Below are 9,965 nucleotides of genomic sequence, written 5' to 3'. Positions count from 1 at the left end.
ACAGCGCAAAAAATACCTGGTTATTTCAGCGACTGTTTACATCCACAACTTACGTGTTTCAGATTGACAAAGGTTTGGTTGCTTTACTTCAGTGGTCTCAAACTGTGGCTCTGCAGATGTTGCAAAACTTCAACTCCCAGCATGCCCGGACAGCCAAAGGCTGTCCGGGCATGCTGGGAGTTGTAGTTTTGCAACAGCTGGAGGGCCACAGTTTAAGACCACTGCTTATGAACAGGGGGGCACCACATATATCAAATAGATGCCCCTTGTTCATAAATGGCAAAGTAACTTAGATGTAGACACATTTTTTAAGTGTTGGCCAGGCTGGTGTGAGATTGCACAAAACTTTTGTGACCATGTTAAAAGAACCTCGGCAACTAGGTAACCATCCGACGCTACATGTAAGTTGTTTTTCCTTGAAACGGTCTGACTTGTTCCAAAAAAAAATGCTGCAAATTTTTACCTACTGCGCAAAACTGTGGCGTACGATAGAAAATAGGTTCTAGAATTTAATTTACACTAAGAAATGAGAATCTTCCCCTAAATTGGACTTGCAAATTGCAAAATAGGCAGCGAGGTCCGTGGTCCCTTTTTTTAGAAGAGTCTTCTCTCATGGACACTTTACTATAGAAATAAATAAATCATTTGTGGTGTCTGCATGTGCCTGCAACGTCTCAGTACCAGTAGCTATGGGCCTTAAAGGGGTACTCCCGTGGAATTTTTTTTTTTTTTTTTTAAATCAACTGGTGCCAGAAAGTTAAACAGATTTGTGTATCACTTCTCTTAAAAATCTTAATCCTTCCAGTACTTTTTAGGGGCTGTATACTAAAGAGAAATCCAAAAAAGAAATGCATTTCCTCTGATGTCATGACCACAGTGCTCTCTGCTGTCTATTTTAGGAGCTGTCCAGAGCAGCCTGTTTGCTATGGGGATTTTCTCCTGTTCTGGACAGTTCCTGAAATGGTCAGCAGAGAGCACTGTGGTCATGACATCAGAGCAAATGCATTTCTTTTTTGGATTTCTCTTTCGTATACAGTCCCTAAAAAGTACTGAAAGGATTAAGTTTTTATTTTTTATTTTTTTTTAATAGAAGTGATTTACAAATCTGTTTAACTTTCTAGTACCAGTTGATTTCCATGGAGTACCCCTTTAAAGTAGTATTCCCAGCCTGACTATCACTCTGTCTGGTTCTGGGTTCCTTGGCGTTGATTTCCTACTTCCTTCCGGGATGGTTCAGGCCATCTTACTTCCTAATTGACCTACTTAAAATAGTATTCCCATCTCAACCAAGTTACTTAAAGGTGTACTCCAGGATCTAAAAACTTATCCAGTATCCTTAGGATAGGGAATTGGTGTCAGATTGCGCTGGGGGGGTTGATTCTGACTGCTGGGACCCCCTGCGATCTCCCGTATGGGGCCCTGCTGGCAGTCTGCAATGAGAGCAGGAGTGCTGCATTCCTCAATCTGCCATAGAACTGCATTTACTGTGGCGCATCGGCTGCCACTTCGCGCGGTGGTACACACTCCCTTTGTTCGTACTGCCAGGGCCCCGTACGGGAGATTGCGGGGGTTCCCAGCGGTCGGACCCCCGAGATCTGACACTTATCCCCTATTCTTAGGATAAGGCATACGTTTTTTATTTATTTATTTTTTTCCAGATCCTGGAGTACTCCTTTTTAAATTGTAGGGCACGTTAAGTTAAAGGTTGCAAATACATTATTTTGCCAAATTTTCCTGACATTCCTGTCCTCTTGTTAACAGCTCACTGCATAGGTTACATGCATCTTGTGTCATGTATATAATCTGTCAACAGGAGGAGTAAAGTAGCAGGAATATCGGGAGGAAATACATTTGCTAAATGAATGGATTTGCAAAAAAAAATCACTTATGTTCCCTACAAGTTTGGCTATGCTAGTTGAGACGGGAATGCCGCTTTAAGGATCTGGATCAGACAGAAATTACAAAATATTCCGGATTGAGTTCCTAGAGAAGTCTTATAATTCTGTGTAATGTGCCAATTTGTCCCATGTTCATGCACTGGGCGCACAGCATTCCAGGTGGCTAGAGACCATGTCATAAGTCACATGGTCAGTGAGTGGGTGGATAGCATTCCTTTTACTAAATCTTTTCCACCCTGCTATCCACCCACTGCAGCATAGCTACTCCTCCTGGAGATAATGTGACTTATGACATTGTCTCTGCATGGAATGCTGGGAAAGCGTAAAATAGGCATGAACACTACAGCACTTTTGGGTGTGGGTTCTGTGCATCAAAAATGGACAAAGCCGTGCACAGAGGTAATAGAAGAATAAACAGTATTTATGGCTCTGTCATGGGCTTAATGGTTGAAGAAAACAAATGTGTAATCTTGGGGAACCCGTTTAAGAACTTGTCCGTGCTAAAAGCTGCATCTGATTTTTTTTTTTTAATTTAATTTTTTTCTTCTGATGCTCCAGTAGATTCTCTCTGCACTCAACAAAAAGTATCCCTTTCCTATTAGGTAAAGCTGGGTTCACACCACGTTTTTGCAATATGGTTCCTGTATCAGGTTTTGGATAAACACTCCTCAAAACCTGACTACTGTATCAAAACGTGTACAAATTTTAATCTGTATACAGTTGAAAACCATATATGGTTTGAAAAATGATGTCCGGATGGAACCGTACACACAAGTTACCATTGACTACCATGTTTAAAAAAAAAAAAAAAAAAGAAGAAAATTTACTTTATCTATCGGCTCCATTGGGGGACACAGACCATGGGTGTATGCTGCTGTCTCTAGGAGGCTTGATACTATGGCAACCAGAAAAGTCGGCTCCTCCCAGCAGGGTATACCCGCCCACAAGGCACCTGAGGAAATCAGTTTCAGCTTGGTGTCGAAGGAGGAGACACTGGTCTGGGATTCTCCTCAGACCATGTCTTTTTATTTTCCTAGTTAGGGAATGTGTTCTTTTATTCCTTTTTCTTTCCATTTTCAGGTGGGGACTCGGGAACTGCGGTTCACTGTTTCCCCATTGCCAGAGGTGTCAGGCATCTTGGATGTACTGTTAACCCCCTCTCACAAACGGTCAGTGCTTGGAGTAGTACCTCATGGGTCCGGGTCCGCCTACCTCCCTGTTCGCCTCGCTATGAGCTTGGATTGCTGCAGATGACAATGCTGACTGAAGACTTCTAGAGGTAAGTTCTTCAGACTAAGGTGAGTATTTTTTCGTTCCCTTAGGTCACGGACTTGCAACATCTGGAGTCCCCCAGTTTTGGGACCACTAGCTCATAATTGAGCAGTGTGAGGATGGGGCTGGCCATAGGGTTTTTCCCTCTTCTTCTCTGCAGGGGGGCACCTTTATTATCTTATGGGGAGCAGTCTTCCTGAGCAGTCAATGTGTTTATAGGGCACAGTTATAACGCAGCTGCCTTCTGCAGGCATGGCACTTTCTCTACGAGCGCTCGTTTTACTTTCACTTTAGTTCCGGCGGCGCCCTCGCCAGCTCCGTGGCGACCACTGGGAGTATTGGCTCACTGAGTTGAAGCATGGGCACCATAATCTCTTCACCTTGTGGCACTCACCTCTTGATTCCCGGCCTTCTGGCTAGGATCAGAGAAATTTTTATAAATCCGGCCGGATGTCCGGGCAGTATATCTGCACACATTCACTTATTTATTTCTTTTTGTCTCACTGTGTCACTTTTTGCGTGTTGTGTGTTCACAGGATTTGTCAGGATGCGGTAGCCCTTCTGGGTGTCCCTCCTGGCGGTCTAGGGGAGGTGTGTGTGGCCATTAGGTTCCGCACCTCCCTGCAAACACCCCGGGTACTCCTGCTTTGGCAGGGTACCTACTGTTACCGGCTCTGCGGGCAGATACCTTGGCTAACGCCAAGGGGGATGCCGGGAGCATTTGTGGTCCCCTAGTAGCTTCGGCGAAAAGGGACATCGAACCTGGAACCTCGCAGGTACCTTTTGGTCGGGAAGCGAAGGGTAAGGTTTGTTGGGGGGGGGGGGGGGCGATCTCCTTTGTGCACGTTTTTTTTTAGTGTAACACGTTTGCACTTTTTCTTGCACTTTCGGTGATTCGAGAGCACGTTCCTCGGCTTTAGATTTAAAAAAAAAAAAAAAAAAAAACTGCTCCCCCAGACCCTCCGGCTATCTACCCCGGTTGTCTTCCAGACCTGGTGGGTTCGGCCGGCCCCCCAGTCTGGGTTCCCTCCCTCTCCCAGTCTGTACGACTTGGCCCAGGTCTCTCCTTATGTGGTGACTACCTTGGAGAGGCCCTCCCTACACCGGCACTCTGGAGAGTCGCGCTCTCCCCCTATTCTGACGCTATCACAGCATCATAGGGGTGTTTTTCATCTGACTCACTCCCTGAGTCTTCTGGCAGGCACGGGCACTCCCCTGGCAGGCATCGCCCTGTTCCTCCGCCCTGTAGCAAGTGTCGCTCCCCTAGAGGACGCTCCCATGGTCGCCGCTCTGGCTCTCCAGACCCGCGTACCAAGTCAGTCTCCCTCTCTTCCAGGGCCATCTCACACGTTCCCGTTCACCTGGTGAACTTGTGGATGTAGTTTCAGATACGGCCGCTGATTCGGAAGACCGCACGGATATGTCGGACATGGTGCGCTAATTGGTTTCGGCCATAAGAGACGTCTTCCATCTAGAGGACCCAGGAACTTCGGATGTGGCTCCAGAAGTTTCCTTCATCATGCCCAACCTCCAGGGCTGCCTCACCTAGTTCCCATTCACCTGGAGAACATGTGGATGAGGTTTCTGATTCGGACTCCGAGGACCACACGGATATGCCTGATGTGGTGTACCCATTGGTTTCGGCCATAAGAGACACCTTCCAGCTAAAGGACCCAGGAACTTCGGACGTGGTCCAGAAGTTTCCTCTCATCATGCCTGACCTCTTCCAGGGCTGCCTCACCTCGTTCCCATTCAACTGGAGAACTTGTGGATGAGGTTTCTGATTCGGCCTCCGACTCAAAAGGAACGCACGCATGCCTGATGTGGTGTACTCATTGGTTTCGGCCATAAGAGACACCTTCCATCTATAGGACCCAGGATCTTCGGACGTGGCTCCAGAAGTCTCCTTTTTCGTGCCAGACACCGTCACCCAAGTTACGCCCTGCTAGTATCTGCCTGGAGGCACCCTGACAAAAAGTTTCAGGAAAAAAGGATGGTTCAAGCATGGTATCCTTTAGCCAAGGACCTCATTGCTCGGTGCACCTCCTCTCCAACTGTGGATCTGCCGGTCTTCCGCCTCTCTAAGGTGCCTACCTGGCCGTTGGCTAATGCAGCTGCCTTCAAGGATCCAGCAGACATGAAGGTGGAGACTTTGGCAAACTTTTCCTTTTGAGACCGCAGGTTCTTCCTGCTTTTGCTTCGGCCTGGGTGGCCGGAGCCCTTTTCAGTATGATCTCCCATCTCCGCCAGGGTAGTCTTCAAGATCCCTCTGGAGGATTTATTTAATCTAGCTCTCCGATGCTCCGCAGCTGGAGTTTTTGTGTTCTGCTTCCATGCGCAGCCACTGTGCTGCCTTTACCACAAGTTACCTGGTAGCCACCGTCCCTCCATGTGGCTTAAAATCCTGGAATGTGGGCGCCGCCTTCAGAAAGTGAGGCGACGAGCGGAAAAAGGTTCTTTATTACCTCTGGATAAGGCTCACAGAACCGCTTTCCGTCGTAAGTCCTCCTTCCGGTTCTGCGGACCTTTGGTACCAACAGAGGGTCCAGCCGGGCGCCTTCATGGGAAGAGGGCTCCCTCCTTCCGGACCTGTCCTTCCGGAGGGCGGCTTATCTGTTCCGGACGTTTTGCGGCCCCATCAGGCACCCGTAGGCCTTCCCTGGTCCCTTCCCTTTTATGGTTGCTTCGTTTCTCCCCTGCTTTTTCGGGGGCGTTCCTTCCTACCCCTCCGTGCCAGTCTGTCGGGCTGGGGAGGTGTTTTCAAGGACCGGTCTGTCTGGGGCCTTGGTCCCCGAGAAGCCCTTTTCCCCTTCAACATGTTGGGGCATAGGGCAATTCTTTCTTTGCTTGCTTCTTGGAAAATTCCCTTCTGGGCAGAACTCAGGTTTCCAGCCATCTCATAGATCTTCATTCCGGGCGTCTTTGGGATGAGATCTTTCTCAGCCGGTCCTCAGCTGTCCAAGGCGAGTGGTCCCTACATCCGGAGGTGTTTGCAGTGATCTACAATCTCTGGGGTGCTCCAGGCATGGACCTCTGCACGTCCCGCCACAACCAAAGCGTTTTTCTCTCTTGGTCGGGCTTGACCCTCCTTATCTGTTTCCTCCCCTTCCTTTCTTTTTGGGGGTCCTGAGGAAACTCGTAGCAGGGGTGTTCCCGCCATTCTCGTGGCCCAGACTGGCCCCGACAGGCATGGTACATTGTCGTGGTCAAGCTCCTGAACAACTCACTGCTGCGCCTTCCCTATTGTCCAGACCTCCTATATCAGGTCTCCTGTGCCACCCCTATTACAGTCTCTGCCTTTGACGGAGTAGCGGTTGAGACAGCGGTTCTGAGGACCTGCGGTTCTCTTCCCAAGTGGTTCACACCAGGCGGAGGGCTCACAAGCCTTCCTCTGCAAAGATTTATCGCCTTACCTGGCGGTCTTATTTCTGTTGGTGTGAAACTCAGCCTTTTTCTCCGATCGTGGTTGGCTTTCAGCTCTCTTAGGTGTCAAAGGTTCGGCCGTTTCCATTTTTTCAACGTCCTCTGGCATTCAATTATCATGTCCGAACCTAGTTCAGGGAGGGGCTCATGCTGCCCCTCCTTATCAGTCCCTTTTTTCCCTTGGGACTTGCACTTGGTCTTAGATGTCCTGCAAGGCCCCCCCCCCCCCTTTTGAGCCTCTCGGGGACATTTTTCTTCGCCTCCTTCCCCGGAAGGTGGCGTTCCTTGTTGCTCTTACCTCTGTTAGGAGGGGTCAGAGCTGGCAGCTTTCTCCTGCCGTTCTCCCTTCCTGGTTGTATACCAGGACAAGTTGTTTTCAGTCCAGGTCTGTCCTTCTTACCTGAGATGGTTTTTTTTTTTTTTTTTTTTTTTTTTTTTTAATCTCTATGAGGACATCGTCCTACCGTTCTTTTGTCCGGCCCCTTTTCATCCCTGGGAACCATTTGGTTGTGGTAAGGCTGTTCGGACTTGTCTCTGTCACTCTTTCCTTTCGGCAGTGTGACCCCCCCCCCCCCCTTTTTTTTTTTGTACAGGATAACCTGCCCCTACGACCACCATTTCTCGGTGGATCCGGTCTGCTATTTCGGAAGCTTACCGCTGCAAAAGGGAAGATCTCGCCCTTCAGGGTTTTGGCTTATTCCACCCATTTTTCGGGGCATCCTGGGCACTCCGCTACGTGGCTTCGGCCTTGCAGTTCTGTAAACGTGGTAGTCTTTGCACACTTTCACAAGGGCCTACGAGATTCATATCTTTGCATCAGCTAATGCTCCTCTGGGCCATAAGGCGTTGCAGGCAGCGGTGGTCCAGCCGTCCGCTTGACTGATTTCCTTACCCACCCAAGGGACGGCTTTGGTACGTCCCATGGTCTGTGTCCCCCAATGCAGCCGATGGAGAAAAGGAGATTTTTATGCTTACCGTAAAATCTTTCTCGAATGACCCATTGGGGGACACAGCTCCCACCCCTTTTCTGGTGTTCCTATTTAAGTTATTTGTCGGAGGGTATGTTCAGTTGCCTTTTCTTCTGATTGCTCGGACAGTTTGTGGGTTCTTTCTCCTGACCTGTCAGTCTTCTCCTATTGCTCTGGGACTAAAACTGATTACCTCAGGTGTCTGTGGGCGGGTATACCCTGCTGGGAGGAGCAGACTTTTCTGGTTGCCATAGTGTCAAGCCTCCTAGAGACAGCAGCATAAACCCATGGTCTGTGTACCCATATGGATCCTTCGAGAGAGATTTTACGGTAAGCATAAAAATCTCATTTTTCAATACGGTTTTTCACCAGGACCAAAAACCGTGGTAGGCTACGGTTTTGGCAATGGGAAAAACTGAAAACCGTGCAAGATGCAAAACTCACACAACCTGATGCATCTTTTGGCATATGGTTTTCAATACGGTTCCCTACGGTTTTCAAATTGATAACTTATATGGGAACTGTATTGCTAAATACGTGGTGTGAACCCAGCCTAAGATGGGCGTTGTATATCTATTAATCAGCAGGAGAAATTACCTGAAGAATACATTTTGTTCCCTTCCATGTCAACTGGATACTCTATTTAGGCCACAGTTACAGCGAAGTGGGGAAAAAACTATTTTGTACGTTTTCCAAAGGAATGATTGGTCTATAATGTTGGTTGGCTTATTTGAAGTGTGAGACACAGAGAATAACAAATCAAGAAAAAACGAGTTTCAAATAAAGTTATGAATGAATTTGCATTTTACTCAGCAAAAAAATATTTCAAGTACTGTGGTGCAGGAAAACTTGTCCCCCTATCCAAAGTTTAGGGTATATGATTGTGAGGGGTCTAAGTGGTGAGACCCCCACAATCTCCTGCACAGCACTCTGGCTCTCCTCAGGAGCGGCGTGTGTACCCCCAAATGAAGTGATGGCCGACGTGCCCCTCCATGCATCTCTATGGGAGAGCCGGAGATGCAGAGTTTGTGTATCTCTAGCTCTCCCATGGAGATACATGGAGGGGTGCGTCAGCCACCACTTCATTGCGGGGGTTCCCAGCGTTTGGACCCTACGATCAGACACTTCTGCACCACAGTACTCCTTTTTAACCCCTTTGCAAAACACAACTAACTTTGTGGCAAAACCCTTGTTGGCAGTCAGAGGTCAGGTTTTGTTAGTTGGCCAGTAGGTTTTGTTGGGCAGTAAATACTAAAACCTCAATCTCTTGAAGGATTTTGTCCCACTCCTCTGCAGATCCTCTCCAAGTCAAGGTTTTGAGGCTGATGTTTGGCAACTTGAACCTTCATCTTCTCCACAGATTTTTAGGGGTAATAAAGGGGGTACTCTGCGGGAAAAAAAAAATTTCAACAATTAGTGCCATTAATTTATAAACATATTTTTAATTTACTTCTATTTATCCCCTTAAGGACCAAGCATGTTATGGCCATGCCATGCCCATTTGAAGCCTAAATAAGGGATTTGCATAGGGACGGACCCGGATGATATGATTTGATTGATAATCTGTTTTCCCTTAGTCTCCTCAGCAGCACAATATGGGGTGTCTCGTGCTCCTGTGAACCCATTGGACTTAGGAATTTTTATGACCTTAATAAAATAACTCCTCCCCCCACAGCCCATATAATGGGCATACCTCCTCTTCACACAGAGTAGTTATAAAGGAAAAAAAAATTAATAAACAAAGTAAGGGGGGGGGGGGAGACTAAGGGAAAACAGATTATTAATCAAATCGTCTCTTCCCAAAAACAATATGGGGATATAGCAAGGAGAGAAACCCCATATGGAGGGCCTCAATGCTTAGCAGTATTAATAACCAAGTTTACAAAACTCTGCTGAGAAGACTCTGGTCTCCATTCTATAGTAACAAAACAAAGGTTAATTGAGTAGACCAGCTAGCAGACAAATATTTGTTCAATAGGAACTGAACATTTTTCAGCCCAAGAGGACTCCACTGATCTTGTAGAATGGGCCTTTGTAAAAGCTGGGGGGTCTAATCCTGTTAGAATATAACAAAAATGCATGTAACTACAGATCCATCTAGATATGTTAGGCTTAGAGGCCTTCTTGTCTCTAGTAGAACATTGAAACAAAATAAAATGATTTTCTTCCTTCCTGAAGGTAGATTAAGGTAAATTCTAAAACAGCGAACCACATCTAAATTTTTGAGGAGTTGGTCCTCATCATCTGAAAGTGCAGGTAAAGCAATGACCTGACTTGTGTTTTCTGAAAAGAAGCACACTTGGGTAAGAAGGTTGTGAGGAATCTCAACAGGACCTTGTCCTCAAAAAACTGTTTGTCTTCCTAGAAGAGAGGGCCTGTAACTCATCTACCCTCTTTACTGAAG

Source organism: Hyla sarda, chromosome 7 (assembly GCF_029499605.1).
Source record: "Hyla sarda isolate aHylSar1 chromosome 7, aHylSar1.hap1, whole genome shotgun sequence".
Classification (NCBI taxonomy): domain Eukaryota; kingdom Metazoa; phylum Chordata; class Amphibia; order Anura; family Hylidae; genus Hyla; species Hyla sarda.
The sequence above is the reverse complement of the archived record's forward strand: the minus strand, read 5'-3'. Positions refer to the sequence as shown.